Source organism: Zonotrichia albicollis, chromosome 10 (genome assembly GCF_047830755.1).
Source record: "Zonotrichia albicollis isolate bZonAlb1 chromosome 10, bZonAlb1.hap1, whole genome shotgun sequence".
Taxonomy (NCBI): Eukaryota; Metazoa; Chordata; class Aves; order Passeriformes; family Passerellidae; genus Zonotrichia; species Zonotrichia albicollis.
The window spans coordinates 32,135,390-32,158,478 of NC_133828.1; the positions used below are offsets into that span (position 1 = coordinate 32,135,390).

General features: G+C 44.5%; 1 long non-coding RNA gene across 1 annotated transcript in view; it reads right to left on the reverse strand.

Annotated features, from left to right (window-relative positions):
* Positions 1-2,876: 2,876 nt before the first annotated feature.
* LOC141730478 (uncharacterized) overlaps positions 2,877-23,089 on the reverse strand; it is a 33,015-nt gene continuing 12,802 nt past the window's right edge. The window contains exons 2-3 of the long non-coding RNA XR_012581996.1: positions 4,679-4,807; positions 2,877-3,872 (exon numbers count right to left, since the gene is read on the reverse strand). This is a non-coding gene — a long non-coding RNA (uncharacterized LOC141730478). The remainder of the gene's footprint in view (positions 3,873-4,678; positions 4,808-23,089) is intronic.

A 23,089-nucleotide genomic window follows, 5' to 3' on the forward strand; every position in this document is an offset into this window, starting at 1 on the left:
CCACCAGCAATCCCAGTGTGAGCTGAATGACACTTTCAAACTCACTGCAGACTAGAAGGAGCCTTTCAGAGCACTGCCCAGCTCCTCCAAACTTGGACTGTAGGACCTCAAAATGAGGGAGAAGGAATCTAATATCTGCTGCCAAACTCTGCAGGAGAGGGAAACTCCCTTCTAAGCACAGTGGATATTAATGTTTACTCCCTCCTCTATGACAGCATATCCCTCTTAGGGACACTACCTATACCATTGATTACATCTGAATGGCCTCTCCTGTTATAGCCTCTCCTGTTCTGGAAGGTATTTCAGTAATTATCTGCAGTGCTGAATTCCCTAGGTTGGACAGAAAGGGAAACATTTCCTTCTCTGTCACCTTTAATTGCATTGCACCTCCCCTTCATTCCTCATCCACAGCAATGCTAACAGGATGCCTCTGGTGGGATGCTTGGCATAGTGGATTGGTACTGCATTCTGCTCCAGGTTCAAGCTGAGTATGATTTGGGGGAGGGGAGTGTAGGGTGTTAATCAATCTGTACATTTGCCTTTAGTTTATGGATTAATTTAAAGTGCATAAATCAATACTTGCTCTGGCGCAGCTCTGCCCCGTCTTCAGCTTTGCCCAAGTTTTCTATCAGAGCTTATTTCTGCTTTACCCTCCTCTTGAGTACCTCTTCTTGCCTCTGCCTTATTGCATGTCTATCTCAGCCTCTTCAGTTCTGCTGGAATTTTGTTAGACTTAAGAGTCTTTTTTACACAAGTCCAATAAAATATGATCACGGCTTTATAAAGTGCATGAACGTGAAAAAGTCAAAGCTGTAAATGCCATGTCCATCTGAAAAGCCTCAGCCCACAGACCAATACTCTCAGGCATGAGTGAAACTCCTGGAGTTGATCTGAGGGGCACAAACAACTTTTATTTCCACTCCTGGCAAAATCTTCAATCTCAGCATCTCAGTAGCAATCTCTGTATCCCTTCTGCAGGGAATGTTTCTCCCAGCCCCCAACTTGGCTATAACACAGCACTCTTACTCTCCAGATTTCTATCCTCACCAGTCCCTGCCAGGGATTTGTGTCCAGATCAATCTTTTCTTGCACTTTTTTTCTGTCCTAAGGCTTGAACAGCTGCATCTCATTCTGAGAAGCAGAAAAGTCCCCAGTGGGTGGGAAGGATGTCTCTTCATTGTGATCTAACCTACTGTTGTCTTTTGACACCTGATTGCTTCTCTTCTACTTTCTAAATGCTGAATCCCAATGGATCTAGCCCCGTACTGCCAGTCATGTCCTGTTCTTGCACTGTTTCACAGTCTGTACAACACTGACTTAAAATTTATAATCCAGCATTAAAAAAAAAAATTAAATAAAGAATTAAATATAGATATGTCAGTATAGGTATCAGTTGGTTCCTTAATAATTTTTCTACTAAAAAATATAAATGTTGTCAAGCATTTGTCTCATACCTGTTTTCAGTGATCAGCCTATGCTTTCTGTGGTCTCCTAGGAACTTCCACGGTAATATTCTGGTTAATATCAACACCTCACAGGTTCTATGAGATTTCTGTGGATAGATACTGTCCAAGGTTTCTTGCAAGTCAGATTTTAATGACATCTACTCAGACATGCATCTGGGACATCAGCAATATTAAAAAACAATCTAGGATTCTCTCTTTCAGCTAGAAGTCCAATGGGAGGGGATGTTTATGTCACAGGAATATCTGCCTTTCCTGAACTTCTAAATCAGTCACTCCCATCAAAAATTAAATCACAGCCACCCCCCAGTCTCCAACAAAGATTTAGTAACAAAGAACTGTTAGACAGATGTAGTAATAGGACAAATCCTATTACTAAGGATTTATCTGTGTACCAAAACAGGCATTACCCATTATTCTCTGGAATCTATTAAAATTAAACATTAGATCCAACTTGACATAACTTTTGCAGATTTCAAGTTTGGAGCCAGAGAGCTAAGAAAAACTAGAGCACAAAGCCCAAACACCTTCCAATTTAAGAGAAGGCTGGAAAGAAGTAGGAAGACACAGTCATATATGATTTTTAATCAATTTTTCCTAGGTAAGGACATATTCTCCTTTGTGAAGTAGACTCTGAGGAACCTGGGAGACCAATTCAAGTTTATCCATTATTTTTCTTATTTAGTCTACAATGTTTCTGAGATTAGGTTGTTGGGACTTTCTTCCTTCAAGAGCTGGGTTATCTATGCACACACCTAGCTCTTACATGTAGAAGGGAAGAGCTCAGTTTCTCTGAGTTTCTCTGAGTTTCAGTTTTATGCTCAGAAGAAAGGCAGAGTACCAAACAAATTCAAAGATGGTGAGAAAATGCTGCTTTTTACATCTGACACCTGACTGAAGCACACCAGGGGGATTTTGTCCCTTTACCAGGTGTTTTTGTCCTATCAGTGTTTCTCAGTTTCTTGGAACGGGCAATTCCAATATTTAAGAGCAGTACACATTCCCCATTTAGTTGTCTTCATCTCTACAGGGCTGGCCATTTAGTGCCAATGGGCAAAGGGATATGCTCCATTTCTGTTCCCCTGGGATATCCATTCTCCAAGAGAACAGACCTGGCCAAGAGAAAACTGTGGACACTCTGAGCAGGCTACAGCTTTATTTCTGGGGTTCACAGCAATTCAGTCAGCTGCACTGTGAACTCTGTCTGGGAGGAGATCCCTGGAGAAATGTCTTTATACATGGACAGTATCAATGTCTACAGTTTCTGCCTGACACCCTTTTTCCTGGATGACCAGGCACCTCCAGCTCCTCATGCATCAGTCTTTGGACCCTTTTCATATCTCTTTCCCAAACAAAAGAAGCAAACTAATGATATTATAATGAAAGAAACCAGAAATGATAATTAATGAAAGAGCAGAAATTAAACCTGTGTGAGGCAGGGGCAACTTCATGTAATGCAGGTCTAAGGGATGATCAGCTCCACAGTCCAGAGGTGACCTCAGAGCTTCTGCAACAACTTTCCTCCAAAACAAAAGACTTGAAAACTACACTATATTAGCAGGGGTTAGTCCTTATTTTAAGGTGCTTCCTCTCCCTTCAAAAACACAAACAACCCACACCTTCATAACTTGAGGAGTTGAGTTTGTGGAGGAGAAGTTCAGGTTTTATTTTGTCCCACCTCTGTTTGAAGGGTTCAGCCATGGGTTAACCTCCATGCCCTGTAACATTTCAGAGCAATCAGGGAAGACAGACAGATGGAAACACCGGGGGATGGAGGGAAGCTGATTTATATGCAGCTGAAACACAGCCGTGGGGCTGCTGCCAAGCCATATAGATGTGGTGGCAACACAAACAGAGACACGCAGAACAGCCTGTGCAAATATAAACACTGCCACACGTGATGAGGGTTCACCAAGTTCATGCAAACACCAGGGAAGGAAAAGAAAAAAGATACTTAACTGGGGAGGCAAGTGTAAAGATTATGTCAGGCACAGGAGCTCTGTTAAACAAGAAAACAAAAAGAAAGTACCTCTTTTCTTGTTCTAAAGAAAATAATGCTTGGATAATAGGAATTTGCTACAGATTTAAAGGACACAGGCTGTCTTCCTGTGTCATCAGGAGATATTCTTAACACTCCTGTCAATAACTGTTGTTATCAGTGATCAGTTTTCCTCTCCTGTCCAGATCTGGTGGCCTGGTAGTTCTTTGAATCATATGTCTCAGATCGATCATTATGTTTGTTACTCTGTCACTTCAGGATTGTTTCCAAATGTTGGAGACTCGTTACCAAAAGCTGGTCTGGCACTTTCAGTGTCACTCCAGTGAACTGGCATTTCTTCTGCAGCTTTCCCACGTGAATCTACACCAGGCTCAGCAGAGAGTAGAAATCGTCATCCTGCTACAAGGGGCCTGCATGGAAGAAATTTGTGGAGCTGAGTTTAGTGCCTAGAGGTTATGAATTGCAGGGTAGAAACCACTAAAGCAATTATTGCTGACTGCTATCCTAGGACAGAAGGGACATGGAAACTAAATACTCAGCCATAGCTGAGGACGTCTCCTCCACCACCACGAATCCTCCTGGCCACACATGTAATAACAAACCGTGCTCTTGCTTTGGGCTATCGTGTTGCAGAGATGCCAGTGCAGCATTTTTTAGCAGCACCAAACTGCAGAAAATATTGTATTCCAGATAATTTGTTTTCCAAGATAGTATGCCTTTCTTTCACAGAAAAAGCAAATCCAGCACTTCTTCTTCTGCGTATACCCCCTTTTTTCATATCCCAATGTCCCTCTAACGCCTGCCTCTTTGCTGCCATCCTTTGGCAGCCTCCAGGTAGAAAAAGGGCAGAGAATCACAGACTGCCATCTGTGAAACCTTCAAATATCCCCATCAAAAGCTAAGCACTCAACAAACAAAGCTGTGGTGTCTTACCAAGGGCCCAAAGGGACACCGCAATTTCCTCTGGGCTGAGAGATTAGATGGTTCAGGACTGCAAGCCAGAAGGCTTCCATCCAAGCCCAGCCACTGACTCAAAGTCCATAACCACCTACAGGCCTTTGCCAAATACAGCTGTAAGCAGAAAGTTATATCCATGAGACTGATGAGACACAGTGTCCTCTTGTTTATTGCTGTCCATAATATTGACCTGAACAGACCACACTGGTTACTTGAAACTGGTTGAGATATCCTTGAACAAGGGGCCCTCCCATCATACCCATAGCTGCAGAGACACTCTTGGCTGTTGGCACCCTCTCTTCACCCACAGAAGTCAGCTCCAAGGATGCTGAGAATATTCCAGCCTTTTAGTGTGTGATTCTTGCCCTTTCCGTGGAGTGAATCTCTCCTGGAAAAAAAAAAAAAAAGGGTCATGAGATTATGATGGTGAAATTCCACCTATTTTGTATCCTATAGTTTCTTGTTTCAGTGGAATGTTTATATCCATATGGGGTTAGTTGGATACTCAGCATTTGCATTCTCTTTTCCAGATGGATGAGGCTGTGCTGGAATCTCTCATGTGCTAATCAACCCACCTGCAATAATATATAAACACGTGCTATTTCAAGATCTTGATCCATCATGGTGCTTTCCTTCAGACTCTTACTTTCTTGATAGTTCTTTCCCTTTTCTTTAGTGTCTTAATCTCTCCAAGTCTTTCCCAACAGTTGTTAGACACCGTTGTTAACTCATCTACAAGATGACTGTGCCTTTTGCTCTCCAGACAGACTGAGAAATGGAAATGAAGTGACTATTGCTTTTTGCATCATACATTTGATAAGGAGATGGAGTGAACTCTAAAATATAGCAGCATGAAAGTCATTTGTCTTTTCAAAAGTGCATCAAAATGTCTCCACATCTGTTTACATTCTCCAGTTCTACATCTCATCTCCATAGGGACCGCACAACTCTGTTTGGTCTCACATTGAAGTCTGGATATTTGTTCTGACTCCTTGTGAAGGCTGTACAACCCAAAGCACAGTCCTTTTGGATGCCTCCCCATTCCAGCAAGATCACATTTCACTTTTTTTTTTTTTTTCATTTATTAAGTGCTCTCCATAGTGTGAAGAAGGTTCAGTTGACAGCCCTGGAAATGGAGGTTCTCTGCTTAGATGTAGTAGATGCAATACATGTATCACCACTCCACCCACTGGAAATGAGACTTCTCTTGAAACCTCAGCAAAAAGAAGCAAATTAAGTTCACTCTCCATGACAAAAAGTTAGCTCTTCTGCTGTTGCAATGCATAAAAGTGGCAGTTTTGAAGAAAAGGCAGATCTGGGCAGCTCTTGCTTACCCTCTTTGGATTAGATCACAGAATTATAGAATCATTTATTTCAGATAGGAAAGACTTTTAGATCCTTGCTAACTTCTGTGCAAAGATCCTTCTATCCCTTTGAGACAGTGTACCTTGGGTGTTGCCAGCAGGCCCGATGTCATGTAAACTGACACATTATCAAAAAACCCCAAAATTCTGCTGGTGACACCAGGCTTAGAGCCAGATATTGATCTGCTGGGGTCTTCCAGTTTCTTTCCTCATCATTGCTTCCAACTAGAAGGATAAAGAACACTAGTTGCAGTCCTGATCTCTTAACAAGTCATCCCAAGATCCTGAAGTATCTCTTAATACCACCTATTCTACCTCTTCCATTAACAATCAGCCAAAAACTCAAATTTCATTAACTTTCCTTGGTTCCAGACAGAAACCCTGCCAGCAATGAATCAGATTTGCTTCCAAATTAGTCACCAGCATCAACATCAGCCCATGCAGTACTTTGAAGATCAGGAAGGCTAACATGAATCCACATTTCTCCTGGCTGCCTTATGCATGCTGTTCAGTTCTTGCAATTCCCCAGTTCAGCTGGAATTCACAGCCAAGCCAAGACTGCCTGGATGCACTGGGCACATGGGAGGGCCAGCAGTGAGCCTGGCAGCAATCATGGCCGCAAATAATTTAAATTTTTTAAAAATTAAATAAATTAAGAAAAAGGATCAACTGTTGTATAAAGCTTTTTCACATTTTCAGCCATCTCCTTTCATATTTTGCTCCCACATACATTTAAGGAGTCCACGATGAAAATACAAATTTGTGATGTTATCCTCATTGAAATCTATCTTTAAAGCTTCCTTCTTTATGACATGGAAGGCAGTCTCAGCCCTTGTTAGAGCTCTGTAATCCTGATAGTTACATTTCACAGTCCTCACTGCTCAGTATCTCTATACATTTTTTCTGTCCCTTCTTTTTACAAGGGTTATTGTTTTGCTTATGAAGTTTATTGAATAATCTAATGTTAACTTAGGAAAGAACTTCATGAACACCAATTAGTATAACCCATCCATTTTAAACATGATACAGTTATTCTCTGTCTCACTTTCAATGACAGAAGATCCATTCTATGGAAAAGGTAAGGCAGGGAAATCTCTTTTAAGGAAGAAGATTGGCAGATCAGGCTGGGAAACAGCTACAAATGATTCCCTCTTTCCTGAAATGGCCTCTAAAAGGCACTAGTGTTACCACTGATGCTACAGTTCAATAAAAGGAGGCCTTTGATTGCCCACATCACTTCTGTGTTTTTTAAGAATTGTGTCCCACACATAAACCATAGAACAAAATAAAAGCTGAAGAAGGACTCTGAGCTGTCCTCCTCCTGCTGTATAACTTCTGAAATCCATTGGATCTACTTTTCTCTCCCTCCCAGAATCATTGTTTCAGTAATCAGAAAAGAGTGAGGATGGCTGTGTGGTATTTACAGCTGTCAGTGATTTCATGAGCTGTTGTAAACATCCCTGCCACTTAAAGCATGTTGGGAAGCGTGTTGAGAATATATACATTCTATATATATAATACATATAATATATAACATATATATATATAAAGTGTCTTGAGAATATATTGACCGTATACTGTCACGGTCAGTGCCATTTTAATGGAAATGAAATTGCAGTTAAGACCCCATGGCTGACGGTGAGAGATTGGTTTCCATCATAAAAACTGAAATGCTTTATTGATAACATGTTTTATGAGCCTAGCTGTTAGCCTTGGGGGTGTCATCACACTGTAACCTTCCAGCTCTTTCCCTCTGGAATGAATTGAAGGCGGCTGGAGCACTAATTTATTACAAAGACAGGTGCTGCAGCAACAGGAAAGAAGGCAAGACAGCGAGAAAGCAAGGAAGAAAGGAAGAAAGAAAGCACAAGCAAGATGGAGAGACTGACAAACTTAACTGCAAGACAGTATTTGCCTGGGCTGTAATTTGTTTGCATGCCAGATGTCCACATGGTTCAGGCTGACAGCCCTGCAGAGGGTGAGAAGTCCAACACTGCCCAAAGCCAAAAAGAAGAAAATTTTAAAACATAAAAACAAAATTAGTTTGCTGTTTATTTCCTTCACCAGTGAAGACTGTGTCCCTCCAGATCACAGCTGACCATCCCATGCACTAACACTTTCCCCTGCAAACATGTGATTGGAGTCCTCTTCTTTAGCCAGACCAGCTGAAAAAATGGATTTTAATGTAGTAGGGTGAGGGAATTGTAAAATACACTTCTCTAATTAGTTTATGAGTTTGAGAGTGAAGGACTTGGGTGAAGAAATGTCATGATGTCACTTCTATGATATTTGAACAGGCTTATTTATATTCCTCACCTTAGATCTTTTCCTCCTGCACCCATCTTCCTTTCTTCACCTCTTACTCCCCCCCACCACCAGTTTCTTTCTTGCCTCTTGCCAAGTCCATCACATACCCGGGGTCAAACAGACAGTTCTGCAGATGGGTTGATGATACTGCAAAACACTCAGGGTGAGATGTTTCTGTCTGGCCTACAGATGGGAGACTCATAAACACTTGATACACCCAGTCCCCCATTACTGGTTTAACAGCTTTTCCACTGGAAAGCCAAGAGCTTCCCCAGGCAATGCAGGGAGTTGCCATATGTTCAGAATACTAATAATTCCTCTAAAAGCTCATGTGTTTTCAGGCTAACAGAAGAACTGAAATTCTTTTCTTCTTAGTATGTTTGCAGTCGTTGCAAAAGGATCCATCTGGATGGGCTCTTGTGTGGGTATTGGCAGGCCCTGTCAGTTGGATGTGTGTGAGTGCGAATGATGCTTTTTGTCTTAAGTCATAGAGATTGATTGCATTTAAAATATTCTTCAACAGGATCTTCTGTTCCTCATGATGCCATGCCACAGCTCACCAGAGACACTACCACTTCATGTGTCTGATTCTGAGCACAGTGTTTCTGAGAGGTGCATGTATCCCTGCAAACACCAAGGGGAAAAAGAGGCTGTTCCATACCTCCAGAGTGCTACTCCATCCTGCACAGAGCAATGGACCTCTTTGAAACCAGAATGTTCTGGAGCAGGACATAATTAGGAACTTCCTTTTTCACTGTGAGATTCCAAGTTTGATCTTAAGGCATCCATATCTATCAGAAAGTCACAGGAGATTATTCCTGTGTGAGGCCTAAAAGTGTTCAAGTGCCCTACTGGAAGAATCACTCTTCTTGAATTCCTTTGGCTAACCTGAAATGGAGATGGTCACACAGTGACCAGGTGCCATGAGGAGCAGTGAACATGATAAAATACTCCTTTATCTGCCCTACTTTTTCATGAAGTGCTAGGAAAAGAACACCCTGCCTCTGTCTGACAGCACCCCAAGGACTGAGGGCTTAAGTGAAGACCACATCAGGCTGGGACAGTGAAGGATTCCAGTCTGCATTTAGTAGGAAAAAGCTCATTAGCCTTGCTTGTCTGGCTGAGTTACTGAGAAAAGAAATTGCATTCTTCTTCCTGAATCCCTTTTGTGGTTTGAGATTGACAGAGCATCCTTCTTTCCACACCAGAAATACTTAAGTAATGTTGTTCTGTACCACCTCCTGTCCTAGCTATAGTCATATTTTTTGTATATTATATATTATATTATATATGTAAATCCCTAAGGAAACTGTAAAAAGTTCAGCAGACCTTGGTGAAAGCAAACTGGCTTCTCAATGAGACAGAAATGAGGTGTGCTGAGAAAAGAACACCTCTAAAGGGAAATTCAGAGAGTTGTTCCCTGAGTCTTGTGCCAAATTCCTTTGTAGCCTCAAGGTCCTGGTGTCCAACAGAGACTACATCACTCTTAGGAAGAGGCTAGAAAACATAACTGAAAGTGCTAAAATGCCATTGTGTACACAGCCTCTCTCCCTGACCTCAAACATAGTTTGAATCACCAGCTCTCAAAAGATGTGTAACACAAAAAAGAAAGATCTAGAGCTGAAACATGGAAGGATTTCCTCATAGAAAACACTTAGAAAGAAACCCTCTGATTTAGATCACTGTCAAATAAAGTACAAGAAAGGAATATAAAACTATGACTGAAATGTACCTAATGCCCTCATCACATTCCTAGAATGAGGGATTTTCACCTCTTTCTGCAGCACATGTTTAGCTTGAAATATGCAAGCTGCTCTTGTCACATCTTCATGTGAACACCTTGGATTACTCATAAGGTTTAAATTTGGGTACCCTGCCTCATAAGTTCCTGAGTCAATTCCCCAGTGTGAAGAACTGCAGGAGGACAGGACTGCCCCGTTCAAGGCAGTGAGGCTCTGTGGAGAGCAAAGCAGCTGCTGTGATATCCAATCTCATCCACTCACTCATCCTACCTTCATTCTTAGAGCCATAGCTAGTTCAAAGCAGAGAGTGTTATTCCTCCAGCTGAATTCAATCCCTGTGACATTGGATCCAGGCCATGTACGCTGGGGATGCCTCTCTGTCCTTCCCTCAAGAGCATTTCAGACGAAGAATGAAGTTCTCTCTAGCTGTGCTACACTGAGCAAACTAACAGCCCTCAGTTGCTCCAGACCCCACAGTGGTCCCCACCACTCACATGAACATTTCCAGAGAAAATGCGGGTTTTATTCAGAAGAAGCTGATATTTGCTGTAGAACTTATACAAAAGCCATTTGTGGTGAGATATTTGTATATTGAAGCTGCCTTTAAAAATCCTTGTTTCATAAAAGGCTTTGTCATCTCCAAAAAAAAATAGTGACACATTTACATTAAAACCAGAATTCTTGGAAAACTGTTTTGTCTTCTGTTAGCTGCAAATGAAAGAAGAAAAAGTCCACATTGGTAATTCTTTTGTCAACAATACAGCACAAAGGCCTTGGTGTCTTCTGAAGTCTTGTCAAGTACTTACTGTTACTCACATGGTGGAAAACAATTTTTTTATCTTCTTTAATGGAGTACAGAAGAATATTTATGTAATGAATCAGATGGAGAAGGCTGGAAGGGCTTATTCTTATCTACATGGATGTTCATCCCACCAACTTCAGCCATTTGTAAATTAGATGCTTAAATTAAAGAGCTGTCCAGATTATTCTGTTCATGAAGAAAGGTAGACATTTTCAAGCAGGAATAGCCTCCATCTTTAGGACAGGCTGGGATATTCCTTAAGGCACACATTTTACATTTTTCCCCCATGCCTAAACTGAGATCTATATAGAGTGCTATAGCAAATACCTAAACACTAGACAGTTTAAATCTAGAGGAGATAAACCACATCTTGAGACTGCCCTCCAATATAACATTAACCAGACCACTCACTGGATGACCTGCTTCATTTTATCCTGTTTTTTAACCTTCTGGCTCGTTCTCTCTCTGGTAAAGCTGTACCAGACACTTATGGGACAGCTGAGGGATCTTGCCAGCCTATCACTGTGTTGATAGACCTTGTTGTTTCAAGTCACCACAAGAGCAGTCTTCTCCCCTTTCTAACTCTGTCCATTTTGCACTCTGGTTGAGTTCTGGGGACTTTCCCATCCTGTGTCGCTTCATCTGGTCACAAAGCCACAACCCTGCCACAGCCTCGTTTGCCAACTATGTTGCATAAGGTTCAGCTTTGTGGGTTTCCTCCAGAACAAGAATACAAAGATCTTCTGTGGCAGCAAAACCAATTTTCTCTCTCAGGGTGCACTAGACATGGGCTTTGACCTCTTTATTTTCAAGTGAAAGCAGAGTATAAACTTGAGCAGGATCATGGAACAGGACAAAGGTGCTCAGAAATCCCTGAAAGTACTAAAAGGAGATTATTTTAGCACTAAGTTCTGAGCTAAGAGCCTGGAGATACTGCCATCAGTCTCTCCTAGCTGCCACTCCAATAATATCCCAGATGAGGGGCTCCTGACCCTTGCTTGGTGCAGGTCACATTTCTCATCACCCAACACCTAAAATCCCTGCTGTGTCCCCACTGTTCTCCCTGTACCTTTGGCAATCCCAGTGGTGCCTCTGCATGGCAGTGACAGGTCCAATAAATGAGCCAGGGCAACTTATTCATTTGTGTAGGAGGCTCTGGATTAGACACAGCTGTCTGGACGATGGACACATCTAGTCTGGCGGAAGTAAACTACCTCAGTACCAAAAAGATATTGAGGCTGTGCAGTCACAGCATGCCATGCAGCCTGTATCAGGAAACAGCCTTTACTGTGCACACTTTGGACATGAGGAACCAAGGGAGAGCATTTAGCTCTCGTGATTAGCTGTGTTCCCCCAGTGTGTTTAAGAAACAATGTTTTGTGGAAAACATCTTGGCTTATCACTGAGCAACATTTCTCCTCCTCACTCTGTTAACGGCAACCAAGAGGGAAATACTTGGTATTCTCCATGAGCACTCATGGCAGTTCCAAGAAGGGCATACTTAAGGTCTGTGGCCTATCCCAGGCATTGTTCAGCTTAAGGCAGCTGCCAAGGAGCTGGAAGATTGAGAAGATGAGAACATTTGGCAGCTGGGCTGGGTCTGAACACATCTGGCCCTGCAACCTGGAGAAAGTAAGAACAGGATAAGAAAATATGCTGTTTCCCCCATGTTATCTAAACATGTTGCTGTCTGCAAATTTATTAATCCCTAGAGAATTTCTTCTTCATTAACTCATCCAGAGTTCCCTGGAAGCTCATCTCCATCCATGTCAACCTGACAGATCAACTACACGCCACAGGAGGAACTGCCTACTTTGATTCTGACATGGCCCTCCCAGCCCCATTTGATGTGCACCTCACAAGTGTTTCCCTCTGTCCTCCTGCATCCTCATGGATAGCTCTGCATCCCCCTGCACCAGTACCGCTCTCATTTGGTACCTGAGACCAGTGAGCAGGGGCCTGTGCAGTGAAAGAGTTAAAAGTTCAGCTCCTCGTCCATCCTGCTCCAGCGTTCCAGCCCCTCTTTTGCAGAGTTAATACTCCACACATGGTCTGCACCAGACAGGTATTTCAGACAAGATAGCCATCAGCTGACGCATTTGGAAGTCGCAAACTGGCCAGGAGTGCTGCTCCCTGAGCTCCCCTCCAGTGCACCAGGGGGAAAGGCAACGAGCGTGAAGGAAGGAGACGGCTCAGCATGTCGGAGCATGACGTCTGTTCCTGCTTCTCCTCGGCACCACTCAGGAGGAAGTAAGAAAGCTTTCTTCAGGCTTTCCTAAATCAAAAGTGTGTGAATAGCTAGGGCTGGGGAAGAACTTGTCCCCTGCCAACAAATACTTACATACACGATCGTTTCTTCGATCCATATCTCCTCAGGGCAACTGAGTTTCTGGTTGAGCCCAGTGCTGAGTCACTGAGGTATAAATTCAATGAATATAAAAACCTTCCTCTGTGACAGCAATCCAAGAAAGCACAAATGAGCAGAAGAGATGGAAAGAAATAAGAAAGCTAAGAATGTATCAGGGCTGACAGCCCCAGAGAAAGTTCTACAGAAGATATCTCAGTAGCCTCTCTCTGCAACATCTTGCCCCAGCAGCTCAGAGCCATCCCTTTCCTGAAATCTCCACAAAAACAAATCCAAAAGATTAATGCTTGCTCCAGAGTGGTGCCAAGGAGTCCTCCTACTTATATCAGGAGAGTGCAGAGAGCTTTGCACCTGGCAGGATGAGGTCTTTTGGGTCTTGGAGGGGACATCCCACTTTATGGCTGGAGGTGAATGACAGCCATCTGAGCCCCTGTCCCACGCTGTGAAGGGTGGCAGGGCTGCTGGCTGAGCTGCTCTGGCCAATTTTTACAATGGTACCATTATCCATCAGCCATCTGGCAGGCGTAGCCTTTATTTTTTCTGCATCCAGCCCTGTGTTGGCAGATGTTAGGTGGAAAGGAAGGTTGGCAGGGGAGATTTGACATCTTGTCCCTTCTCCCCTTTGCTAACATTCCTTTGGCTTGTAAGTCTGATAAACCAGTGATGGGAGAAGATTGTTATCAGATAAGTTCTTTGCAAGGGCACAGTTTTTCATTTCTTTTAAGACTTCAACGGCAACACACAAGCACATTTCCCAGGAATCAGGAAGGGAAAGACTGGCCTGAAAAGAAACTAGGGAAAACCGTGGATTTAGGGTTTTTGTTCATTAGTAGGTAAGAATGTCACATCCTCCAAAATATCCTTGAGGGTCACTGATGTTCTTGGTTATTAAAAAACCTCTCACAAGCGTCAAGGGCAATGCAGGGGGTGTAGTGCAGAGGGAAGATGAAGGTCTTCAACAAATTACTGTCACAGAGGTTTCACAACCAGTGTGCTGACAGGGGCTAACCTGCTCCACAGACTCATTTCCTGGAAGACAAGAGTGCATCCTCCCCAAATATGGCTTGATTGCCTCAGCTGAGGATGCTGTTATTCATTACTTCAAGACCCAAAGCAGGGACTGAGGTCCCATTGTTCTCGGCACTGTGTTAGCAGAACGAGGATGAGACGGGCTCTGGTAACCAAACCCAGCAGGAGAGGGGCTCCATCACACCCAGCCCCACCACTGGGTGGTCTCAGCAGAGCTTGTGCTCTTCTGGGGAGACTGGACTTGAGTGGCCCACATTTCTCCGAGTGGCTCAGTACTAAAAAGTGAAGACAGAAGTAAAAACCAGCAGGCAGAGGAGCTGCCCAAGGCACTTGCCTGCACCACAGAGCAGTGCTCCTCTCCAAACGGGCTCAGTGGCTTCTGCCAAGGGCAGACTCATCGAGAAACTTGTCCAAAGACAGCGTGTCTCGCTCTCTGAGTTTAACGTGATGCCTTTTGGTCTCTGCAATTCCCCTAGCACCTCTCAAAGGCGAATGGATTTGATTTTGGCAGCTGTTCAGTGGGCCACATGTTCAGCTGATCTGGATGATGTGATTGTTTTTGGGAGGACTTTCCAGGAACATTAAAATTGCCTGGAGGATGTGTGTAGCTGGCTGGAGCAGGCTGGTCTGAAAGCAGGAACCCATCCAACAGTGACGAGTTACGGTCCCAGGTGCGGCCGGTTGGTCCCATCGCGTCCTCAGCAGGGTGTGCCTCCACCTCCAGTCAGGACAGACACCCTGGACACCACAGCCCCTGGGAATGGCAGCTGAAAGGAGACACTCTGCCCCTGCAAGAGCTGTGTGAGTCCTGACTTTGCTCCACATTACGAGTGAAAGAGAGGAGCAGGGCTCGGCTTTCAGATGTGGGAAGGAAAGGCAGGCTGTGTCCCTGCTGGAGCAGTTTCAGAGAGGTGGCACAGAGCTGCATACCCAGCACTCAAAAGAGCCCAGAGGAACAAAACATGAGGATATTTTATTTAGTTAGCGGATGGTGAGGAAAATAAAGTGTTGCTCTTTGGAATGAGATGCAGGGCAGTTTTCCAGCAGAAGGATTTTGAGCCTGAACCTCAGCCCAAGGATTTGTCATGAGTAATGGCTGGGTGTCACACTGGCTACCGGCAACCAGAGGCACTGGGACCCCTGGTCTGGCAGAGCACATTCAGATCAGACTCTGCTCCTTGCAGCAGAGACTAAAGTAGATAATGCAAGATAGAGTTTCCACTGTCATATTTATCTGATAACACACCAAAAATAGGTCTCCCTGTCAGGATACCCTTTTGTCCTCAGAAAAAATAAAAAGTAGAAAGTACTACACCAGCTTCTCTAGACAGTATGGAAAAACAAATTTTAAAACCTTCTCGTTTGACTTGTGAGATTTAAAATGACCAACAAGTAGAGAATTTCTAAGTAAGGACATCTGAGTAAAATGAGCCCAGTCCCAACTGCCTGATCCTTCTTCTCACAGTCAAGTCCTTCCTTCAGGAGACTTTTTCTCAGAAAGCTCCCTCCTGTCCACCTCTCAGCACCCACCTACAGAACTGTTCAACTGGCCACCTCACAGGAGAGGCACAGACAGACCCTTCAGCGGAGGGATGCTGAGCTCACATGAGGATGCCTTTCAGTCTTTAGTAATGCAAACCTTCTCACACAAACACTCAACACTTCCTTGGAGCCTCGTCACATTTCTTCCTTATTTGTAATGGGCTTCAGCAAAACTCATTGTCCATCAAATCCATGTGTCCAAGATCATGTAGTAGGAATCCTGGAGTGTGTGTGTGTGTGTGTGAAAGCAATTGCATTTTTCTGCTGGATGTCTTAGCTAAAATGCAAATTAGCTGTCACTCTTCAGTAAATTATGTGGTACTAGGCTTTACTCTGCTTCCCTTTTTTCCCTTGTGTTACAAATAAACACGAGGGAAGGATGGCCTCTCCTACACATATAGAGATGCTGATAGCTCCATCAGGCAGCAAGATTTGGCTGGGCCTTTCTGTTTATAATAGCTTACAAATCTTGCAGCTTAAAAACTACAAACCACATGAACATCCATCTTAATCACTCAGCTCCACATGATTGAGGGAACCCACCAAACCTAAGCACAGCAGAGGAACCCAACAGGAAATGGACGTCAGGTGGGACACAAAAAGAGGACTGACAGTCTGGGGGAGCTGACCCCTCTACAGCTAGAAATCTATTCAAAACTGCCTCAGCTAGGAGCCTTAGCCCATTTCCTTAAAAGTCTTTGCTAGACAGATGTCAACTCTCATCTTTCTTTGTTATCATGTGCTGGTTTTAGCATCCTCAAATCCAGGGGAGCTTGAATCTCAAATACTATGTTCTTCTCTGATGGGCTGCCACAACTGCTACAAAGACTGCTTGCATCTTGCCCTGTGACCTTCTGATGAGTGGAAATAATGTTTTACTACCAGCAATTACAGCAAGAGAAAACGAATTACTCGTCACAACTTTGAGCTACAATAAAGCAGTCGATGCTGGGTCTCTCGAGACAATTAATACAGCTCAGCTTGGAGAACAACATGACTGTGAGAGCTCAAAGCCAGCTGGAAGACTGCAAACAGACCAGCAAAATGGCAAAGTCAGCAGTTACTACCTTTTCCTGGCTAGTTGAGTATCTCATGCCAAAGAGAGGTGACAACCTGCGGTCACTTTACAGGCTTTAATCACAAACAGTGCTCTCAGCAAGGGAACCCAACATCCCACAGCTTCCCTGCTGCAGCCCCATAAAGCACCAGCCCAGCATGCACAGCCTGCCAGCACCCCGGCTACACTAAGTGGGTGTATCAAAAATCAGCTCCACACTGTTTCTGTGCACAACAGGACGTTTGTTCCTAGGTTCAGTCACCTCCATAGCTTGATCCAGCCTTTGAAAAACATGTGAATGTGGTATTATCACTTGGGCTTGAGCACGACCTCAGGCATGAGGGAATCTGACTGCTGGAAGGAAGACCTGGAGCTAGCACCAAAATCAGTGAGTGCAAATGGCTGCAATAGGCCAAAACTCCAAAGAGACACCGGAAACAAAAAGTATCAAAATCTTAGGCTGTCTCGTGCAAATCAGCCAGGAACTGGTGGGCAAAGGACCATTTTCCAAGGCTGCTGGTCCCTCTCTTTGGCTCTCTGTGTGACCAAGTGCTTGCTGAGGAGCTCTGCTCCTGGGGTCAAAACCTGAGACATAACGCAAAGCAGAAACATAACACACGGCACAAATGTCTACCAGGCACATCTGGATGCGGTGTAAACCTCAATTCTTCGTCATTTATTGCTCCCTCTGGGAAGTTCAGATCTGTGCAACAACACCAAAAACCAAAACAAAATTGTGATTAGTGATGTGGAAATGTTGCTGCAGGTTGAGACCCACAAAATGCGGACTGGTTTAGATAATGCAGGTGAAATGCCCAACTCTCTCCAAAACTGAAGACCTCTTCAAGCATGTTTTCCTTCCTCCAGGGGAAGGAAAAGAGACGCAATGAACTGTGAGACTTTTCTCAATGGAGATTAACCCACCTGCTCCCTCCTGGATAAAACCCTGCAAGTTACTGTCTTCTATAGTTTCAATGGATTTCCCAATCTCCTCTCTCCCGTCCTTCTCACCTGTGATGCAACAACTGTGACAGCTTCTCAGGTCTCAGCTTAGCAAATATTCCATATCCCCACCAATACATCATCTAAATTTCCCCACTGTGTCCTTTCTCAGCTGTTTAGCTGTGCATGATGTCACTCTCATGACACTGTCCACTCTCACCCTGCCACAAGCATCCCAAAAGTTTATCCTGCTGCGCTGCCATCACAGTAGGTCTCACAAGAAGCTGACACCAGGCTCTCCTCTCCTCACGTGGCACACATCTAGCAGATTATGTATAAGCACAGATGGCTCTGCACCGGCTGCTAATTAGGGATTGTTCCTTTTCATCTGGTCACTGGGGCTTGTCATGGGCAGGGGCAGCCTGACTCCTTCCTCTTTGATTTCAGAGGGTTTTGTAAGAAGTTACCAGGCAGAACTGATGGTGGATGAGGTTTTCAGGAATGCCTCAGTTTACATGGCCTGCAGGGTGATCTGTAGCTGTGCAAACACACCCATCACTCTTCAAGGATCTTGTCCTGTTTACACCAGTCAGCAAGGCTAAGCAGGATGTACAGAAATGTGACCCAAGTTTCCAATCCCCAGGACAAGGATGGAAGTGGATTTAGAGTAGGGATGGCTATGTTCCTCTTACCAGCTCACTGGCTCTGTCAAGTCCCTGAGGACAGCAGGTGAATAAGCTCAGCGTGTGACACCAGCCAGTGCATAATGAGCCATTTTTATCACCGCCCTTCTCAGAGGTATATAACATCCAGGCACCACTCTGCCCTGCTGGGGATGATGCACAAGAAAAGTTCAGCACAGAGCAGCTTAATCCTCCATACAGGCACTTTTTCCATCACTGCCTGCCTGTGGCTGTAGAGCACGGGCCAGAATGGTGCACACAGATCCCTTCTGGGTGCCTTTGAACAGCCTTTCCAAGCCACTACAACTTCTGTCTCACTGCTCTGCTTCCCTCCCTCCCCACTCAGCCTCTGTGGCTGAGGTAGCCTTGGCCACAGATGGGGCAAACAGTGGGCAGCAGGAAAACCTAAAGGACACCATCAAGATGGAAAGAATGCCAAGAGTGTACACTGCACTAGCAAAGCTTTCTTGGAAGTGTGGGGAGAGCACAGAGAGTGCCCCAAAAGCCATCAGTGTCACAGTGATGGAGCAGTGCCTCCCACAGCAGTGGAGATGGGAGCAGAAGGTGATTTCAAAGCAACATCCAGCTCCAGCTCCACAGGAGGATCAGCTACAGGATGAGCAGTCTCCTCATGCACGTTAGCCCCACAGCAAAGAACAGGCTTCACAAACTCCTCAGCACATGTGGTCATACTCTATAATCTCATCCCACTGCCCCCATTCCCCTTGGGAACGTGGTCTGCTGGCAGTTCATGGGAGGCCTGAGCTGATGGTGTGATTCTTTCCTACGTTAGCCTTTAAGGGGGAAAATAACCCTCAACTAGGACATCCAACACCTAATAAAAATCACCTTAAAGAGACTTCTGACAATATTCCTTAGACCTTACATTTTAGTCACATTTTTAGTTATTTCTGGTGGCAGGGGCAATTCCTGTGCAAGTGAGGCATTTTCCAATGTGGAAACACCTCTGTGGGCAGAGGAATGAACTGTCTGGTTGCAATATCTCACGCACATATTCCTTAGATGGCCATGACCAAGCCCCTGCCAACTTGGAATAAGTGAGACAAGCAAATAAACCTTCAGCTCTGCTGTGGAATAGCATCTCAGCAGGAGAGTGCTCCGTCACCCTTCCCGTGAGCATCCTGGCATCTTCAGCATCCCTGGCGTGCAGAAATTCCTCCTCATCAAGAACATGACCTAACTGTTCCAGCGGCTGCACAAATGCAGCAAGGAGATGGCCTCTGCCCCCAGAGAGTCTGTAATCATGTGTAAAATGCTGAACAGGGAACACAGTTTGATTGAAAGAGAGTGTGAAGGAATAATAAGATAATACTGTAATATGTTCTTGGCCTGACTCCCTTTCCTCAGTGTGTTACTCTCTCAGCCCTGATGATGTGGTGTCTCATTTTACAATTCTGGAAATGCAGGCCACATATATCCTTGTAACTAAAAGATCAAGGACCATACTCTGGAGTCTGCCTGGCACAAGTCAGTCCAGCTTGGCTTATAACTAAATTCCCTTCCCTCCTCCATCCTGTGGTAGTCACCTCCAGAATCCTTACTGGGAATGAGACATGCTATTCCCCAGGCCAAGCTTCAGAAACAGAGGTATGAGCTGGCCAAGTAAAAGGACATGTTTATCATGCCTAGTGTCTAAGACTAAGAAGTTGAAGCTAACACTTGTCTATGACTGTGGGGAAAGTCAGCGTCAGAGACTAGGCTTTCCTGTCCAGGGGCCATGCCAGGAGATAAAAAGAAGTAGTTTTTTTCAGGTTAGGATTAGTCCTTATTCTATACCTGTTAGGTTTTTTAGCACATCATTCAGAATTAGTTGTCACCTAAGGCTCAGCTTTGTGAGAGTGTGCAGGCACATACATAATAATGTCCTGTGCTGTGTGCACTTGTGAGTCTTGACGAGGTGTGAGGCGTGTTGGCTGCACATGCAAACAGCCACCGTCACGCACAGGGGAAGCCTTTCCAACAAACATAAATGTTCTTTTTCAACCAGTGCATGGCTGGTGCTGCATTCAGTGTCCTGGCAAAAGTGACCAGTAGAAAATCACTGCAGTGTTCAGCAGAGGGCTTCTGGCACTGTGTGCTTGAGGAGGATCAAGCTGGCTCCCACTGAGCTGCAGATGTTCAGCCACAGCTTCTGATCCTACACTCACTACCAAGCTGGAGAGAAGTTGATATCAAATCTTCACCAGCGGTGTCTTTGGCCACTTTTGAGTTCCAGCTTGAAGTTAATGCACTGGAGGCCTTTATCTTCAGTTTCGTGGCTTGTAGTCTGAGGAACTTGGATCTGTGAGGCCTGGATAGGCCAGGGTTCCTATGAATCACTGCTCCTCTGAATTAGAAGGTAGCAATTATAATTAGCAACTTCCAGTTACATGATCACATTGCCCAGACGTGTCTTTACTGTGTGTGGCTGCCATGGCAGAAATGTCACATTTGTTTGCTTGCGCTTCTGTCCTTCCCCTCTGCTGCCCTGGGGTGTCTGCAGTGAGAGCAGGGAAGGGGGTTTATTTTTTTTGGGTGATATAAAGTGAGTGGGGAACAATGAGACCAGAACTGCGGATTTGACCTTGAGTGCTGGGAGAAAACATAACACACAGTCTGTATAAAGTTTCCTCTTGAAGAAAAATAATAATAATAATAAAAATCTTTTTGTTCCTCCACCAGAGAAGACTGTAAAAATTTGCTCCTGCAAAGCTGAAGTGGATTTCACAGCCAGAGCGAGGTCATTCAGAAACTGTTGCCAGGTCAAGTTTTCACTTTGAACATTTTCACAGTTAAAGGAGGATCCGGAACGTGTGAGAAAACACAGCCCCAGATTTTCAACTTTAAACTTGTTGCTTTAACTATAAGATGCAAGGAAGAGGGAAGGATTGGGGACACTGGAGTGGCAGGGCTTGGGTGATTTGTTTATCTAGAAAATTTGTGCATCTGCTCCTTTGAGTGAAGTTCTCATTGACTTTTTTTTCTTTACTCAATTTTCCAGCTGTGTAGCACAAAGCACGAGCAGGTCAACAGCTTTGCCGAAGATCACAGAGTGAGTCAGTGGCTCTGGAGAGATCAGAGCCAGGACCCCACTGTGTGCCAGCTCTTTGTGCTTCCCTCTGCTTTTAAAATTCATTTCAACCCCAGGTGCTAAAACAAGGTGAAACAGGACAAATTCCAGACTCTGACTTTGGCAGAAGCTTATGAAGGACACAGTGAAAATGCCACCACAATGCTGTGACACCAGACACCACAGACCGAATGGTGCACAGCCATATTTATGCTTAAGGATATGGGCATTTCCATGTCCCCATGACTTTACAGTAGCTTTTCAACTCACTGGCCCATTTCAACTCAATCTGACAGCACTGCAGGGTGTTCCAAGATGCAACATTTCTACAGTTTTCTTGAAAACTGGCAACCAGATAAAGAAGAGAGCTGGAGATTAACTACCGGCTATAGGAAAAAGTGACTCGTTCACAGCATTGGCCACCAGCAAACCACCCAGAAAGAGCAGGGAGGGTGCAGGAGGCACAGACCAGAGGTTTGTGGCTGCACTTGCACAAGGAAGCTAAAGAGGGCTGGGGCACAAGCACTGGCATGGAACTGTGAGCACACTCCCCAGCACAGCTGTCACAGCATCTCCTCAGCCTTCAGACAGGGACCTCAGGCAAGAGACAGGCCCAGGCACAAGATGGGTTACATCCTCCTCTTCTGGGGTGGGGACACACACTCTGCAGTTCCATAGATGTGATCTATGACTTGGATCCTCCAGACTGACACTGAGCGTTCCTTCTTTTTCCTGACTGGACAATTAACCCATTAAAAGTGATCTCTGCCTTTTCTTCCAAATTACTATTTCTTTATGCTCAGGTTAAACCTTTTAATTTCTGAAATGGATAGGGAAAAATTATTTAGAGAGCTGTTTTGAGGTATTTGGAGGGGGGAAAAAAGCCAAGCTTGACTACTTTGCCAGCAGTGGATCTCGATTTGTTATTGTAGGGTCACTAGAAAGTAATGGCTGGCAAGGGTGAAAGTAATTTGCAAGCCCAGAGCTGCGCTGATTAATTGTGGCCAAGCTGCGCAGCAATAGTAGGGTCTTTTATTGGGAGGTCACCAAAGGGTACAGGGCTGAACAGAACGGATCATTACTGGAGGGCTGCTGGTTAATAGGAACTATAGAGCTGTTTATGAACAGGGGCCTCGGCTGGTCTGAACAGGATATTCATGAAGACTGTGCTACAAAATGCTTCGTTGTTGTGGTCATGCGCTCTGGGCTGCTCACATTCGTGGGTGCACTTGTGTGGGCATGTTCGGTTTATTTAGAAAATAAGGGCATTGAAGCACTTGTTTTCTGAGGAGGAAAAAAAAAAGGACAGAGTAAGAATTACTCCAACTGTGCAAATATTGAAGAGAAAGAAAGGAGAATGTCTCATTGTCCTTTTTACAAGTCTTTAAATGACAAAGCAAAGATGTGAAACACTGGGCAGAGCTGTGCTTGCCATCGCCTGGGGTCCCCAGCACAGCAGAAGGCTGCTAAACCAATAATCTTGCTTTCCTGACCTTGCAGCCTTCTAACAAATCTTTTCTATTTTAGCAGAATTGGTTTCAGAAAACTAGGCTGTGTCATCTGGTACTCTGGTAATGTCCCCATTTAACAGATGCAAGGCCGAATCCCGCTCATGCCTTCACTGGCAGAGTCCTATCACTTTTGGTGAGATTGTTCTAGCTGAAAGCAGACCATGACACTTTTCCCATTAATTTCATTCCCCCTTCCTACTGTGTCTGATTTTCCGGTGCCCTGGAAACTGAGAAACCTGTATGTCCTCAACCATTT